This window comes from Rhineura floridana, chromosome 15 (assembly GCF_030035675.1).
Source record: "Rhineura floridana isolate rRhiFlo1 chromosome 15, rRhiFlo1.hap2, whole genome shotgun sequence".
Lineage (NCBI taxonomy): Eukaryota > Metazoa > Chordata > Lepidosauria > Squamata > Rhineuridae > Rhineura > Rhineura floridana.
The window spans coordinates 38,662,709-38,679,469 of NC_084494.1; the positions used below are offsets into that span (position 1 = coordinate 38,662,709).

General features: G+C 49.9%; 1 protein-coding gene across 6 annotated transcripts in view; it reads right to left on the reverse strand.

Annotated features, from left to right (window-relative positions):
• The window catches only part of SIPA1L3 (signal induced proliferation associated 1 like 3), a 79,374-nt gene that overhangs the window by 39,024 nt on the left and 23,589 nt on the right, over positions 1-16,761 (reverse strand). The window contains exon 1 of one of the 6 annotated variants that reach the window (XM_061597558.1): positions 1,467-1,653. The exons of the other annotated variants lie outside the window; for them this stretch is intronic. The gene's annotated coding sequence lies outside the window, so the exon portion shown is untranslated. Of the gene's footprint in view, positions 1-1,466; positions 1,654-16,761 lie in introns of those variants that run through there. 6 annotated transcript variants of the gene reach the window in all.

Here is a 16,761-nt window from a genome sequence, read left to right on the forward strand (position 1 = left end):
CTGAAATCTTGTAAACCTCAGCTGAACACACCCCCAGAGCTCCCATTACATCTATGCACCAGGGACTGGAGACATCAATGGAAAGGAAGCTGAGCAGCCCCGCCACTGCCCACCCCTTTCCAAGTCTTAGACTGTGACCACAAGCACAACACACACATGGAGTCAGAGCATTGGTCCATCTGGCCCAGTATTGTCTACATTGGCTGGCAGCAGATCTCCAGAGCTTCAGGAAGGGATATTCCCAATCTGGAGATGCCATTGGAGACTGAGCCTGGGGCCTTCTGCATGCAAGGCACGTGAACTGTGCCCCTTCCCCTACACAAGGAACATGCAGCTACTCTGCTCTCCTGCTGAAACCACAAGGGTCTCAGAATCAGGCCAGGACATCACATCTAAGACTGAGAGAGGGATCCATGGGGTTCTTGAACATATTGCTGGAGGGAAGGGAAGGAGAGATTCAGGGCAGAAACAAGGAAAGTACTTCTTCACATAGTGCATAGGTAAGCTTTGCTCCCACAAGGTGAAGTGATGGCCACCAACTTAGATGGCTTTGAAGGAGGATTAGACATCTTTGAAGGATTAGACAAAGGCTATCAATGCCTACTAGCCACGATGACTACGCTCTGCCTCCACTGTCGGAGACAGTATGCCTTAGAGTCCCAGCTGCCGTGAATCGCAGGCAGAGAGAGCAGCACTCTTGCGCTCAGGTCCTGCTTGCTTATGGGCTTCCCTTTGGGGCTTCTGGTTGCCCACAGTGAGAACAGGATGCTGGGCCAGATGGGCCCCCTTGGGCCTGTCCCAGCACCCTCTTCTTATGTTCTTAACCAGAGAGGCTGCGGTCAGAGAGCCTTGGACCGCTGCACGTGGGAGTACGATGAGGCTTCCTCCCCTACCAACAAGAAAAACAGAGTAGGCCAGATTATGCTGTGGGTCAAATCCATCCTGCAGACCATCATTCCACTGCCCAGACACAAGCTTTTTCACAGGGGAAAAAAAGAAACTAGTTAACACACAAGTAAGCTCAGCCCTGCTCCCATAAGAAATGTCTTGCCATCCCCAACAGCATATATGGGGGTGGGGCATCTCAAGCAGCAAACATACATCGGTGGGTCTGGAAACACCATCCTAGGCGAGCCCCACCATATGGAGCAGGAGCTCTCCTGTGGATGGCACCAGGAAGCCACCGAGCTCTGCCCACCACAGCGGGAGAGGCAGGACCGCTACCCCACGCAAGCCACCCAGTCCAGAACCCCAACGTTGCGCCCCAGGCAAAGAGCAGAAAGGCCAGTGCAGAGGACAGAGCTCCAGAGAGCTGACCAAGGCACAGGGAAGGCCAGGTAGCTCTCCTCATCTCAAGCAGGAGCCCAGGGTGGAAGGAGAGGCCCTCAAGCCCGCAGGAGCCTCCACCAAGTTAACGCTTCACAGCTGACTCCTTCCCCCTCTCCCTCTCCCTCTCCTTTACTTACTGACAGACACATTCTGCTCTTCAGAAATGTCAGGCCGGGGGTGTATGGCCCACTCACTCCTCATCTAAGAAAGGCAGCAGGTGGTGAAAGAGGCTCTTCTCCAGAGGATGGCAGCATTTTATAACCCACTGGCTTGTTCTCAAGGAGACACAGATCTGTGCTTTCACACCCGACATCAACCTGCCCTCTGCAGAAACATGAAGGGAGGTGCTGAGGAGCAGCCAAGAGTGCAAAGTCAGCCTTTGGAGCATGTTCATCAGAAGGCAGCAGATGGCGTCTCAGCTCTGCCACAGAGCACCCAGATGCCCCCAGGCAAGACTCTTTGCCTCCATCACTCACTGAATTTCTAGCAGAAGGAAATTATGGTCCTGACCCAATAAGAGGGTAGATAGAGAATGGAAGGCGGGAAGATCCACGGAGAGCCCCCCCTCCCCATGGCTAGCCATGTGCCTTGATGAGCCTTGCAGGAGGAAGCAGCTTGCACAGAGGGCCCAGGCGCAGGCAGAGATACGACTTCTCCCGCAGTTCACAAAACCAGAGCTGATCATTCTGTCCTTCTTACATGTCAGACGGCCCAAGAGCAGGTGCTAAGCAGCTGGTTGTCTTACAGATTCCCTCTGCTTCATGGCCTGGCTGCAAACAAGGCTCTACTCACCTGCAAGGGAAGCAAACCCAGGCTCTTGGATTCTAGCTAAGGACCCCGCGCACACAATGGGCTCCTCCTAATCCTTTTGCACCAGCACTCCTCAATTGCTGCATGCCCCAAGGGCAGCCAGCTCAACCCCATCAGGCGGTGAGGATGCTGTGTGTGGCGGCAGCGGCAACAGCAGTGGCTCCTCCTCTGAGAGCAGGGCTAGCAACAAGGTGCCTCACCAAGTCAGCTTTCCCACAAAAATCCCTTTGTCCAGCTGAAAACGGTGTTCTTTGGCCAGGTGATCTTTCTCATCTCACCTGGCCAAAGAACACAGTTTTCAGATGATGTTTTGCTGCTGGAGAGCTGTCAAATCTTCCTGTGGCATGCAGTAGCGGTATTTGCATGAATTCTTTTAATGGTATAATGTATTCGTGTTTTAGGTTTTTGAGTGAGTGCAAGTCACTTGGAGATTTTGGGTAACAAGCAACTAACAAGTCTAATAAATCATCATCATCAGACCTAGCCACAGTGATGCATACTCTTGTCACGTGCAGACTAGACTACTGTAATGCAGTCTACATGCGGTACCTTTTAAGGTGGTTCAAGATGCAGCTGTCAGAGTCCTGCTAGGTATACGGCCATCAGCTTCAGCTACACACTGCTGCATCAGCTACCAGGGCTGCAGGTTCATGTCACAGTGCTTTTAAGCTTTCAAGCCCTGACCTGTTTGGGCACAAGCAATCTGATGGTACTACCTGTGCCAGTACAATCCCACCCATACACGGCAATCTCAGTTGGAGGCCCTCTTGGTGTGCCTACCTTCCAGGTCTGTGAGATGGGAAACCACAAAAGAAATGTCTTTTCTGTGGTGGCTCCACACCTTTGGAACTCCGTCCCAGCAATGCTGAGGCAGGTGGCTACACTTCAGGCTTTTCGGAAGGCCTCAAAAGGCACATTTGTTTTGAATGATCTTCCTGCTCACTGGATCTAGGCTGTAATATTAATACACCACTGAAGTTCTGAGTTTGTTTTTAACTTTGTGAATCTGTTTTATCCTTGGTTTTAGTGATTTTTAAATATATTTGCAGTTTTCATTGTTTACAAGCTGCTTTGGATGAGCTTTGCCCAGAAAAGTGAATATATTTTAAAACAAATAAAAATAATGGGAGGGGCTGATAAGCAGGTATTGTGCAAGGCAGCCAGGAGAAGCTGGCAGCCAAAGGCGTGACCTCCTTGTTCACACCTGGACAGTTCCAGAGAGGCGAAAGCGAGCCGGCAGATGCAGGAAGAGAAACGGTACCTTCTTCACAGGGAGATCATCTTGCAACACATACCTCAGTACAGATGTGCCCCCACAGCAAGGCACAAGGTAGCTAAGTCCTAGTGGTGTTCCCCATCAATGCCTCAGAAGGACCTTTGGTGTCAACCTCTAGATGTGTTGGACTACAATTCCCATCAGCCCTAGCCAGCACGGCCTGTGGTCAGGGATGATGGGAGCTGTACTCCAGCAACATCTGAAGGGCACCATATTGGCTTCCCCTGCTGAAGACCATACCATTGCTTGACAATTCCCCAAACTTTATGGAACAAACAGCACAGGGAATGACAACTTGAGTCCCTCTTGTAGCAGACAAAGATGCGAACAGAGCAGAATGTGTGGCCACTGAAAACTCCGGCCTGGGACAATCGAGAAGCCTACTCTGCCTCTGTTGCCCCAAATCCTGCCAGGCTCAGTAGGCATCAAGGGTGGTGCTGCTGCCCCCCTGTGTTCTAGAAAGACAGCTGCATCACTACTTCAGGCAGACAAAGGCAGACAGAAGCTCCCATGGAAGCTTGCCACAATCCCAAACAAGCCAGAAAGTCTTCGCAGTCACCAACACACAGATTTACTTGTGTTTTCTTTGCTGTTGTTGAAGAGTCGGCACGCATCACTGGCTAACAGAACTGTGATTCCTCCATATTACATTTCACATTTTGAAATTGGGTTTATTCTAGAAACAAAAATTGCCCACCTTTACAGCTGGCTGCAACAAGAGTAATGCAAAAATCTGCCCAACCCAGCAGCTCCAATGCCAAACATAGGGGTCCCAACCCAGGCTGTGGCGAGATCAAAGAACCAGGAGTCTTTGTGAACCTGAGCAGGCTGAAGGTACAGCCCCTTGCTTGCTCAGGTTTCAAGGCTGCATTCACCGTTGAGGTCAAGGGCATTGGCCAAGTTTGGCAGCAAGCTGGAAGCCCCCCAAGCCAGAAGCATGTTCCAGATGGCTTTCTGTGGCTCCCCAAGTGAAAGATGACAAAACAAGGCTTTGCTAAATAGCAACTTGTGCCTCGCTTTGAGAACCAAGGGCTATTTTCTGATGTAGGTCAACAGCACCATCTAGATCAGGAGTGGGGAACCTCTGGCTCATGGGCCAAATTTGGCCCGGCACAGGTCTCCATTTGGCTCATGAGGCCTTTTCCCCCGAACCACTCCCACGTGCCCCAAACCTGATGTCATCAGGTAAGGGGCAGGTAGAGACATGGTTGGACTGGCTCCACAAATAGGTTCTCTGTAGGGAACTTGATTGCACAGCCGATCCCTGCAGCAAGCAGTGTTGAAGTCAGTGCCCATCGGGGAGTTCAATCCTGCTGAACTGGCCCCACAGCAGAGTTCCCTGTGGAGACCTCGATCACGCAGCCAGTCCCTGCAGAAGCAGCTCTGCCAACTGTATGCTTGGCGTATGGGAAGCACTGAGCACAGGGCTTGCAAAGAGCTTTATGCGCCATTCACCAAACCCCCAACGGCGAGCTGGTTGTCAGGGGTTTGGGAATTGCCACACGAAGGGCTTTGACAGCCCTGTGCTCAGTGCTTCCCAAGCGCCTGGGAAGTGCTGCACAAAAGGCTTTAGACAGGTGTGAGGGGCAACCCATCTGTCAATTATATGATGTCATAATGATGTTGGTTGATTGACAAGTTACCCCATCACCTGTCTGTCAAAGCTGGCTCTCAGGAGGAGCAGATCCTCAAAGCGGGCCCACTAGGCCAAGAACTTTCCTCATCCCTGATCAAGATCACCTGAAGTTTTGCACACAACCTGTCCCCGACCTCACAGCAAAGTGAACCTTAAACAGACAACTACCCTCTGCCATTCTTTAGAATCCTTTACTGTTTTGTCTTTGGTTTGCCATGCTGGGCTCCTTCTGGAAGGAAGGGTGGGATAGTAGTAGTCGTCATCATCATCATGTATGTGGGAAGCAGCCCAGGCAGCCGGCAGCACCCTGGGAAACAGCATTAACTGGAGTGACCCCAGAGAGCAGGAGGAAGGAACTGGGTTGCCGAGGAGATAATCTGAGATGACAGCCTTCATGCACAATCATCCCGGGCTGCTGATCCAATTGCTGCCGCCTTCCTAAGGAAACTGCAGTGTCTGATTGCATTTGGAAATCAGAGATGTCAACCCTAAATTCTCCTCAGGCTCAGTAGGCTAGAAGACCCCTGGAAAACAGATCTCTTCCCCCCCCCCACTGCCCCTCCCAAGACAGCATGTTAACCAGTCCCCAATCCAAGGCTGGAGGATTCTTCAGTTTCTCCGTCTCTCTAGATTGCAGCAAACAGACCAGATCCAGATTCCAGCGGTGGCCTCACTCCCTCCACGGTATACGTGCCTCAGACACAACATTTAGGGTGTGTATGCCTCCTCTCTTTCCCAGCCCCACTTCCTTTGGCTGCACCACTCTGAAAGAGGGTGCAGAGTTTGACCTGCCTTGGCAGCCAGCCATAAGACTGTGGATGCCACTCCCCTGCCCCCTCCACCCAATGGGCAGGGCCTTGTCCCGGACCTCACACTGTGGCTCCAGAACTCAGCACAGGGCCAGGGACAATCCCCCCACTTCCTGGGCCCCGTTGCCAACCCTAAGCTCAGAAGGAGAGCTGGGCTTCCTCCATCAGGCAGCACTTCCATGTTGCCACAGCAAAACATGCAAGAGCCAATCCCCTCTCCAAAGCTTGGAATTGAGATCATGTCCGTTGTTGTGCTGTGGCACGCTGAGGTTCCTGGGATGACTTGGAGACACAGCATACAAACAAAGGCAAGCTCCCAAGCTTGGGGTCCAAAACAGCATCCCTGTAGCAACCCTGGGCCCTCCAAGACCTCCGAGTACATCCAACCAACAGCACGGCTGCTAGGACGGTCTCCCCGCCCCCCCCCAGCTATAAGCTCCTTCCTAGGATGCACTTCCAAGGGGCTTGGGGGGCCTCCAAAGTGCAGCACAGCTCTGGAGAGCTGGAGGATGCCCAGTCACTCAAGATGTATGGTATCACCTATTTTTTCTATCCCTATGTTGCACTGGGGGGGGGGGCTACAGGCAAGCCAGTGGCTTTCAACAGCCCTGTGAAAGCAGGGGACAACATTTCAGGCTGCAAGTCTAGCGAACATGACAAAGCTCTCAAAATGCATGCAGAGCAGATCACCGGAGAAAGCGAGCCAGACCACAAACAACTGCAGTCGTAATATGCAACTGAACCCCGGGGCAGAGAATCTGTGGGCCTCCAAATGTTAACAGACTCCAGCTCCCATAAGCCTCAGCCAACAAGGGAAATGATCAGGGATAATGTCTCTCTCTCTCCCCCCCCCAATTAGATCTACAAAGATTAAACATGTCAAACACATAACCCTCTTGACAAACTTGAAGGGGCAGGAATGCACCTTGAGATTAATAGACGAAAGGTCAAGGAATACCTAATCACTTTGAATGAGTTCAAATCTGCAGGGCCCAACGAACTGCATCCTAGAGTATAGAAGGAACTGGCTGAAGAACTCTTGGAACCACTATCTATTATCTTTGTGAAATCGTGGAAGATGGATGAAATGCCGAATGAGTGAAGGAGGGCTAATGTTGTCTCCATCTTCAAAAAGGACAATCCCTGGGAAAATTATGGAGCACATTATAAAGTGGTCAGTCTGTGAGCACCTTGAAAACAATGCAGTGATTACTAGAAGGGCATGTTTAGCCTTGAGAAGAGAAGACTGTGGAGAGATAGCATAGCACTCTTCAAGTACTTGAAAAATTGCCACACAGAGGAGGGCCAGGATCTCTTCTCCATCTTCCCAGCATGCAGAACACTGAATAACGGGCTCAAGTTACAGAAACCAGATTTCGATTGAATATCAGGAAAACTTCCTACTTGTTAGAACTGTATGACAATGGAACCAGTGACCTAAGGAGGTGGTAGACTCTCCAACGCTAGAGGCATTCAAGAGGCAGCTGGACAGCTACCTGCCAGGTATGCTTCAGTTTGGATTCCTGCATTGAGCAGGGGGTTGGACTCAACCTTGTAGGCCCCCTTCCAACTCTATGATTCACTATCCCCCTGCTCAAACCCAGTAGCTGAACAACATGCAGAAGCTTCATGCGCCATTGACTTGTGAGCAGGACACATTGCACTTTTGGCCTCCACATAACACACCAAATGAACATTCCAAGCCAAGCTGGAAAGACAGAGAAAATATCCAGCTTTGTGTAAATCTCTCTGCCCAGGACAGAAAGAGATTTAGGCCACATGTGACAGCTGCCATCTCTCAGGGCCAGGTGGGGGCAACTCTGGCAACACTTGAATGAAGATGCTCCAACCATCTCACAAACGACACTTCAGACAGAACTCAGAACTGGGCTTGCAGATCCAGGCCTGTTCTTCCAACAGCAATGCAAAACAGAAAGGCCAAACCACTAATGTACTGCCACCCCACCAACTGAGAACAGCTTCTGTTACCATGGAAACCTGGCAGGCCGGCAGCAGCCTTTGGAGCAGCCCAGTAAGATCATTCGAAGTCCGGGCCTTCAAGGGAAACATCAAGGCATTGACTGATGAATTTTGCAGCACAGAGCCCAAAATGAGGCTGTGTAGATGCAAGAGCTCTGGTGGTACGTTGCTAGGAGGTCAGTCGTGCCCCATGTCACGCTCTGGCCACTTCAACAGTTGGGAAACAGCTTCCTGCCTGCCCGGGTTGTTTAACTCTCATAATCAGCATTATAAATAATGCACTGTGGCAATTCCTGACAAGAGCTCAGTAGCAAGAGCTGGTCAGGCCACAAGATGTACATTCACAGCAGGCATTCAGAGGCCCTTCCATGCTGCGGAGCTAAGCAACGGAACGGAGGGCACCCCTCCTTGGCCAACTGCCAACCATACCAACTTCAGCTGTACAGACCATTTCGCACATATTCTGTCAGACATCCTTCAGAGGCAGGCCAGTATTAAGAGCTCCCTACTACACGGGGTGCAGGGGGGCTAAGGCCAAGGGACTGTGCCTTTGATTAGCCAAAGTAGAGGCCTGACAAGACCAGAAGAGGTCGGTTGATGCAGCCAAGCCCTGCCTTTGCTAAGGCCCAAGCCAGTCCCTTATGCCATGGCCCTAGCACTACGCCTGCTGCCGCCTGACTCTGGGCTTTTAAGGCCAGGAGAAGGGTTAACAGGAGGGTTACCCTAAATAGCAGCATGGTGCCAAGTTGGCTGCACAGAAGCACTCCCTCCCCCCCCCCCGCTCCTCAGCATCATCTTAAGGACCAGGGGATTAGCAGAGGAGGCAAGTGGTCTAAGCCTTTCGAGACCTGCAGAGTGCACATGTGTTTTCCCTGTAGGAAAGTAGTCTCACCGCTCTGGGTAAAAACAGGGGCTTATGAGTTTTCCTCTGGTCCTAAAACGTCACTCGAGACCTCTGGTGCTGAGATTTGACCTAAGCTGGGAGGCTCACTGTTAGGAATTTGCGCTTCATGCTGCCACTGGTTCACCTTTCAGAACTATCCCTTATATGTTTGCAAAGTCTTACCCTACCAGCAAGCAGGCTTGAACGGCATTCTACGTAGGGTTACCTCTGAAGACGGTTCGGAAACTTCAGCTGGTGCAGAATGCTGCGGCCAGAGTTCTTACTGGGATTAAAAAATATGATCATACAACCCCTGTCCTGGCCCAGCTGCACTGGCTACCAATATGTTTCCGGGCCAGATTCAAAGTGTTGGTTCTTACCTATAAAGCCCTTAACGGCATTGGACCGCAATACCTGGTGGAACGCCTCTCCCGCTATATACCTGCCCATTCACTACGTTTGACATCGAAGGCCCTTCTCCGGGTTCCAACGCATATGGAGGCCCGGAGAGTAATAACCAGAACTAGGGCCTTCTCAGTGGTGGTCCCCCAGCTATGGCACGCCCTCCCTGATGAGATACGCCTGGCGCCTTCTTTGTTATCCTTTCGGCGCCAGGTAAAGACCTACCTCTGTGCTCAGGCATTTTAATTTAATTTTATTTAATTTGTCTTTGTCTTGATTTTGTTTCTATATTTTACAGTGTATTGTTATCATGTTTATTGTATTTTAATCTGTTTTTACCTTTTGTACACCGCCCTGAGAGCTAGAAAGCTATAGGGCGGTTTAGAAATCTAATAAAATAAAAATAAAAAATAAAAATAAAATCTTGGTTTCTTCATGCGGAGAAGGCGCACAGCTGAGTGGCCAGAAAGGCACAGGTTTTGCACGATCCAAGCTCAGCCAGCACTACGGCTCTTCAGAGGCCCTCCCTCTTGGGCGGCATAGACAGAAGGGACTGGGCTGGCCTCTGCCAGCCTCTCACCTCTGGAAGGGCTTGGGAGGCTGGCCTTCCTGCTATAACACACTATGTGTAGGGCAGGTGTGGGGAACCTGGGCCCTCCAGATGTTGCTGAACTACAACTCCCATTGTCCCTGGGCCATTGGCCACGCTTGCTGGGGCCGATGGGAGGTGCAGATCAGCAACATCTGGAGGGCAAAGGGCTCCACACACCTGCTGTAGTGGAGCAGAATTATAATTCTTGGGGATCCACGTATGCCAGATGGTCCTCCACACCTTTTCATCCCTGCACAAAAAACCTCTTTGCAAGGGATGGTTAGCGATGGGGCTGCTCTTCCTCCAGCTCCAGTTTCCAACAGTGGCTCCAGCAACACTGGGGGGGGGGAGAAGAGTGAAGCACCATTTCCCACTCCCTGCTATCCTGGGAGAGGTCAGATGGTGGTTAGAGTCTGGCTTGCAGACAGGAGTCACGGGTGCTCCATTGTGCCAGGAGGAAGAGCATGTGGGTCCAGAGCCTGGCAGGCAGGAAGCAGAGCAGAATCCACCCATAGCAGCTGAGCCCCAGGGCTGCCTTGGCCAATCCAAACCCCTGACAGTCTACACCCCCTGCAGCAGCTTAGGGACACAGCACACAGAGAAGCCCATCTGCAGACAGCCCAAATCCCCCTTTCCCTCTGCAAGTCAATCCCCAAGCCAGACTCTTCAAGCACCCCCCCCCTTTTAAAAATGCAATTTACTGCAAAGCATGCAAACTGAACAGGCTCTCCTCAAGCCTTGGGGAGGATGTCTTGCATGTGTCTGCAGTATTTACTATGGACAAAAGAAGATTCCAGCCTCCCTCCAGGCCCCCCACAGAAGCAGTCCACTCGCCCCTCATCCACCCCCAACACATGAGTAGGATCCTATGAGCACACAGAAGCCTTGCACTTACTCGAACTGACAGACCAGCAGTGATCTGAAGAGGGGTCTCAGCAACAAAGATTTGGGATTGTTATTAGGGCCAAGCTGCCTTCTATTGCCACTGAGTGTCAAGGGGAAGCTTCCCGAGGGCACATCCTGCTGCTTGCACCCTCTTTGCTGGCCTCCTTTTACTCCTGTGAGCAAGAAGGAAGAGGTCCTCTTTGCAGCGAGAAGAGGGTCACCTTTGGCTTCCCATAAAGGGCATCTGGCTTGCCACCTTGAGAAAAGGATGGGCCCCCTTTGGACTCGTCCAGCAGGCTCTTCTTAAGTTCTCTGAATAACCCTTTGGCTTTACTGAAACAATGCCTGGCAAGCTTTATTTTAATTACAGGTAAACCTTTGCCCAGGTGAACGCAAGGGTTTATGTAGAAAAACTGGTATAAAGAAAATATCTGTGCCTAAATAAAATATGTTCCAGTTAGCAATGCTGCTGCCACTAAGACAGCTGCTGCTTGCTTGCGTGCTTGGGAGTTTTCCTACTGAGATGTGGAATAGCCCTGCTGCTGGTGAAGGGAAAAGGCACTACTTTTTTTCATAAATACGCTTGAGCCCCAATTTTAGTAAAGCATGATGATGTTAGTAAAACACGGTGAATAATATATTAATCCAGCCCTTCATACTATCTGTCAATTGAAATGTTTAATGCTAGTGTTCGTATTGCTGAAGACTTAGGATATGTCTGCACTGCAGGCATACACCATTCAAATTTTGTACGTCACCCAGAGTGACTGGTTAGCCAGCCAGATGGGCGACTAAGAAATCCAATAAATAAATAAATAAATAAATGAACCCCACAATGCACAGAATGCTCTCCAAGCACAAGCCAGCCCTGTCTGCAGGCACACTTCCACTCAGAGTAGACCCAATGACATTAATAGGCCTATCATGTCATGGACATTTCAATGGGCCTACTCTGTGGCATAGTGGTTGGAGTGTTGGACTATGACCTGGGAGACTAGGGTTCGAATCCCCACACAGCCATGAAGCTCACTGGGTGACCCTGGGCCAGTCACTGCCTCTCAGCCTCAGAGGGAGGCAATGGGAAACCCCCTCGGAATACCACTTACCACAAAATCCCTACTCATACGTTCGCCATAAGTCGGGAGTGACTTGAAGGCAGTCCATTTCCATTTTCCCATCAGCCCCAGCCAGCTATGGCCAAGGGGAAGCCACCAAGTGAAGGAAGGTGGATCTGGACCAGCACTGCCTATCCTGCCTGGCTGCAACTTTTCAGAGTCCCAGGCAGACAAACTGAGGCTTAATCCTGACAAGACTGAGATGCTGTTGGTGGATGGTTTCTCTAATCGGATGGTGGATACATACCCTGTCCTAGATGGGGTTACACTCCCCCTAAAGGAGCAGGTTCGTAGTCTGGGAGTCCTTCTAGACTCTTCCCTCTCACTTGAGGCTCAAGTAGCCTCGGTGGCACGGAATGCGTTCTACCAACTTCGGTTGGTAGCCCAGCTACGTCCCTATTTGAGTAAGGAGGACCTTACATCAGTTGTTCATGCTCTGGTAACCTCGCGTTTGGACTACTGCAACGCGCTCTACGTAGGGCTACCTTTGAAGACAGTTCGGAAGCTACAGCTAGTGCAAAATGCGGCGGCCAGATTGTTAACAAGGACCAAGCGGTCCCAGCACATAACACCTGTTCTGGCTCGCCTGCACTGGCTACCAATATGCTTCCGGGCCAGATTCAAAGTGTTGGTATTAACCTATAAAGCCTTATACGGCGCGGGACCACGATACTTGTCGGAACGTCTCTCCCGATACGAACCCGCCCGTACTCTAAGTTCTTCTACGAAGGCCCTCCTCCGGGTTCCGACTCATAGGGAGGCCCGGAGGGTGGTGACAAGATCTAGGGCCTTCTCAGTGGTGGCCCCCGAACTGTGGAATGGTCTCCCCGAGGAGGTGCACTTGGTGCCGACATTGTTATCCTTTCGGCGCCAAGTTAAAACCTTCCTCTTCTCCGAGGCATACTAATTTAAGTTAACGTAATTTTAAAATCTGCTGTGATTGTTTTTAAATTATTTTATTTTATATGTTTTTGGCTGTATTATACTATGTGATTTTATTGTATTTTCTGTGTTCACCGCCCAGAGAGCTATTGCTAGTCGGGCGGTATACAAATCTAATAAATAAATAATAATAATAATAATAATAATAATAATAATAATATTTCAGAATTCATTTCAGCTGCTCATACACCTTGCCAGGCAAGAATGTTCTCAGAACGGGACCTCCTCAAATTATTTATTTATACTGATTGATTGATCGATTGATTGATTTATATCCCACTCTTCCTCTCAGCGGGAGCCCAGGGCAGCATTTCTTATGACTCTGGACCACAACCTGGGAGACCAGGGTTCGAATCCCCACACAGCCATGAAGCTCCCTGGGTGACCTTGGGCCAGTCACTGCCTCTCGGCCTCAGAGGGAGGCAATGGGAAACCCCCTCGGAATACCACTTACCATGAAAACCCTCTTCATAGGGTTGTCATAAGTCGGAATCAACTTGAAGGTGGTCTATCTCCATTTACTCTGAGCAGGGCTAGCATTGGATACAACCCACGGCTCATAACAATGGCAAGCTACAGCCATCACTTGGTGGCCTCTCAGTGACACGGCTGGCTCCTCACTTGGGAAATAGAAAGAGGAAGAGAGCCTTCCCTGTGAGCGACTTCCTCAGCCATACTAGGTGGGGACCTCTTTGGGAAGAACAGAATCACCTCTTGCTAGAGTTAACCATCTTGTGGCTTCAGCATTAGCTGGAGGTGGCAGAGAAAAGGAGTGTCATGATTTTTCTGAAGAAGACCTGGCCATGGGGGGCTCCCTGAAAGTTTTCCAGAAATAGGGGAACAATAGCCTGACTTAGGGCACAGGTCTGCGCTCTAGATTCCTTGGGTCCACTAATGGTAACAAAATCAGCCTTTGCTCTGAATGCTTGTAGAAACTCCCTGAATTTCTCTAGATTTTTCCAAGGGCCAATTTAGGTTTGATGCTAGAAGATGGTGTGTGACACATCTACACTTTGGAGCAGCCACATGCACAAAAACGTCACTGAGAACTCTGGCAAAAAGAGGCTGCTCTGAAGGGCATATGCTGAACACTTCTGCATTCAGAAGAGGAAGATCTCTGTGCCCAGTTTATTGGCATTTCAGCTCCAGCTGAGTCTTGGACAGCTTTAGTGGCCCTTAGGCAACAGTTCCTGGATTCTGGAGCTTGTCTACCACAGAGACAACAGCTTGTTTGCTTTTTTTGTGACTCAGTGAGCAAGCAAAGCGAGAGCAGGCTGGGGAAGGCACACTACCCAAGTATTGGCACTGTATACTTGCTGCACTGCAGACTCATTCCACAGTTCCCCATTGATAGCTGAAGGCTGTCTTCAACAAGGGCACTCCACCAAACGATTTCTCTCTCCAGGAGGGCAGACGTAGCAATGGTCCCCTCCCAGATGATCCTCATGCTCTCTTTCAATCAACCCATGGGAAAGCAGCAGGAAACTACTGCTGGGTCTTCAGACATCAATTTAGCGCAAAACTATAGCTGGCGAAGCATGAATTGAACAGCAACACTCCTCCAGCAGTGAACAGCCAACATGAATGCATTGCAGGTTCAAAAACAAGTCTCACAGTGGGACTGTCATCCTGCTGCAGGTGACATGGGTGTGCATACATTGAACCCCCAATGAGAAGGCATTGCCGTTTGTCACAAGGATAAATATATTTGCAGATGTGCAGTGTGTGACTGACAACAGGTACAAAGGGATGCTGAAGAACTGGGTGTGGAAATCAAGAAAAGACAAAAGCAACAGGATCAGAGATGAGCCGGCTCCGCAATGCATGCAGCACAAGCATAGGTTGGTAACGGACCAAACTTCCATTGTACATTAGTCTCCCCAACCCGGGAATTGCAAAGCTGAGACCCCAACAATGAGCCTGCTCTGTAAAGTGAAGACTTGAAGGCATTTGACCCCGACTTTGACTTTGCTGGATAGAAAAGATGTTTACACCAGAATAATCACACTATGCAAGTCTCATTGAACTAGTCAATCAAAAGGACTGCAACAGATGGCCTGGTCAAGATTGCAGCATAAATTAAGCACAGTTCTGACATAGGTGATGGCCCCTGTGTATGCTGAAGAGAATAAAAGTTTCCATAAATGTTACCAGAAGTGATGGCAATGATGGCCAATCCTCTGCCTCCCTCAGCAAACCAGCAACTGGGCAAGAGGAGCAAGGCGAATAGTGCGGGCAAGACAAACAGCTCCGGACACACACATCCCTTTATTTTTCAGAGGACAGTTTATCTCCAACAAAGGATGCATTTGTGGTCGGGCTGTTGGACGCCCTGGGGCACAGGCTAGTAACAATTCCCAGGTTGAAAGATGCAGGCTATTTTAGAGAACATCTCCTGCACAAATCTAGTTCAAATGAAGCTTCTCAAATGCATGGATCCATATAAACCAAACAGAAGGTATCATAATTTTAGTTAGACTGGCAAACAGCTTAGAAGGCAGAGACACCAGCGTTTGACTTATCCAATTTCAAGGTGCTTCCAATGCAACATTCTCCTGGTAAAATGAACTCTGAGGCTAATTTCTTTCACAGGGTTTGTAGGAGCAAACAGTGATTCGATTCATACAGAAGTATCTTAAGAAGCCATGTGAAATTCATTCCATGCACATTCCTCCTAATGCTGTACCACATCTGAAATGTTCCAACATGCTCAGAATACCAGCTTTTCTAGACTCATCTGCCGAAAAAACTTGGCAAGCCCAGAGGAAGAGTTTGTATCTTCACACACTGAACTGCCATACAGAAATTAATGGGAGCAAAACAACATGGTAAAGGGGCCTTCATAGATACTACCTGAAGTGTGGTCACCAAGCAAACCTGAGTCAAGCTGGGTTCAGAACAAGGATAAGAGGTTCTCCAGGAAAAAAGTGGGTTCTACAGGAGACAGGAAATCCCACCATCCCTGTGGTGGGCTATGGATGACTCACCTCTCCAAGCCAAAGTCCAACTCAAGAAGCAGTGACAACAGGACACAGCAGAGACAGTCAGGCCCTCTAAACACAAACCAGTTTCTCTGTTTTGGTCTCCAACACAGCTCACTTTTACAGCACATGGGCATGCATGCGCGCACACGCACTTATGGAAGCCTGCCTCCTTTGAGCTCCACAACCAACTTGTGGATGTTTCTTACAGTCAGCAGAAGAGGACCCTAACCTCAGCCTCCACAAAGGAATGAATTCCTAGCAAAGCGATCATCCTCAAGCACACTCAATTACCATTTTTATATCAAAGTCAACAAGAAACCCAAAGTACCTGCACGCACCCTGCTATGAGGAACACAAGAACAAGCCCCTATCCCTAAATTCCTGGTTTCCCTTTCAGTGCACTTGACCTCTAAACTCTTGACTGAGCCACTTATCTGAAAATCGTTTCTTTCTGAGTCGCATTCCCCTCTCTGGGTTCCTTCCAAACACATCTTCCCTGCACAGCTCTTGCGATGAGCAGGAAGCTCACAGTATGTCATCCCAATTACTCATGCCTTGCCGCTGTGACATTTCCTCCAGGAAATGACACATGGTTAGAATACAGTGGAAGGGAGATCACGGAGACTGTGCAGATGGCCAGCGTGAGTGTTGCGCCTATGCTGGGCCCTGCATCAGCTTGTGGGAACAAAGCATCCTTTGGGGTTGCTTGCTTCTTCCTGGCCTTCCCCACTCCCACCAGAGTATTGAGCACCAGCACCGGCTGAGAGAAGAGGAACAACGGCTTTGACAGGAAATGATTCAGGAACCAAATGAGCAGTAACATAAGGACTCCAGGCAAGCCAGGAGCAAAGGGTGGGAAAGATGCACAGGAGTATTTCTTTGCCACGGGAGGCTGAGCAGCATGCAATGCAAGCCAAGCCTCAGAGGGAGAGATCTGTGGATCCATGAACCCTGGTCAAGGTGGATTCTTGCGCCAAAGGAATAGCTTGGGGGAAAAAAAATCAGATTCTGAGATGCCCAAATAACAACAGTCAAGAGGAGAGAGAAGTGTGGAGGTTCTTAAACCTGCCCCCCCCAACTCCTCCTTACACATTTGGCCCAATGGGTCCCCAGAGATT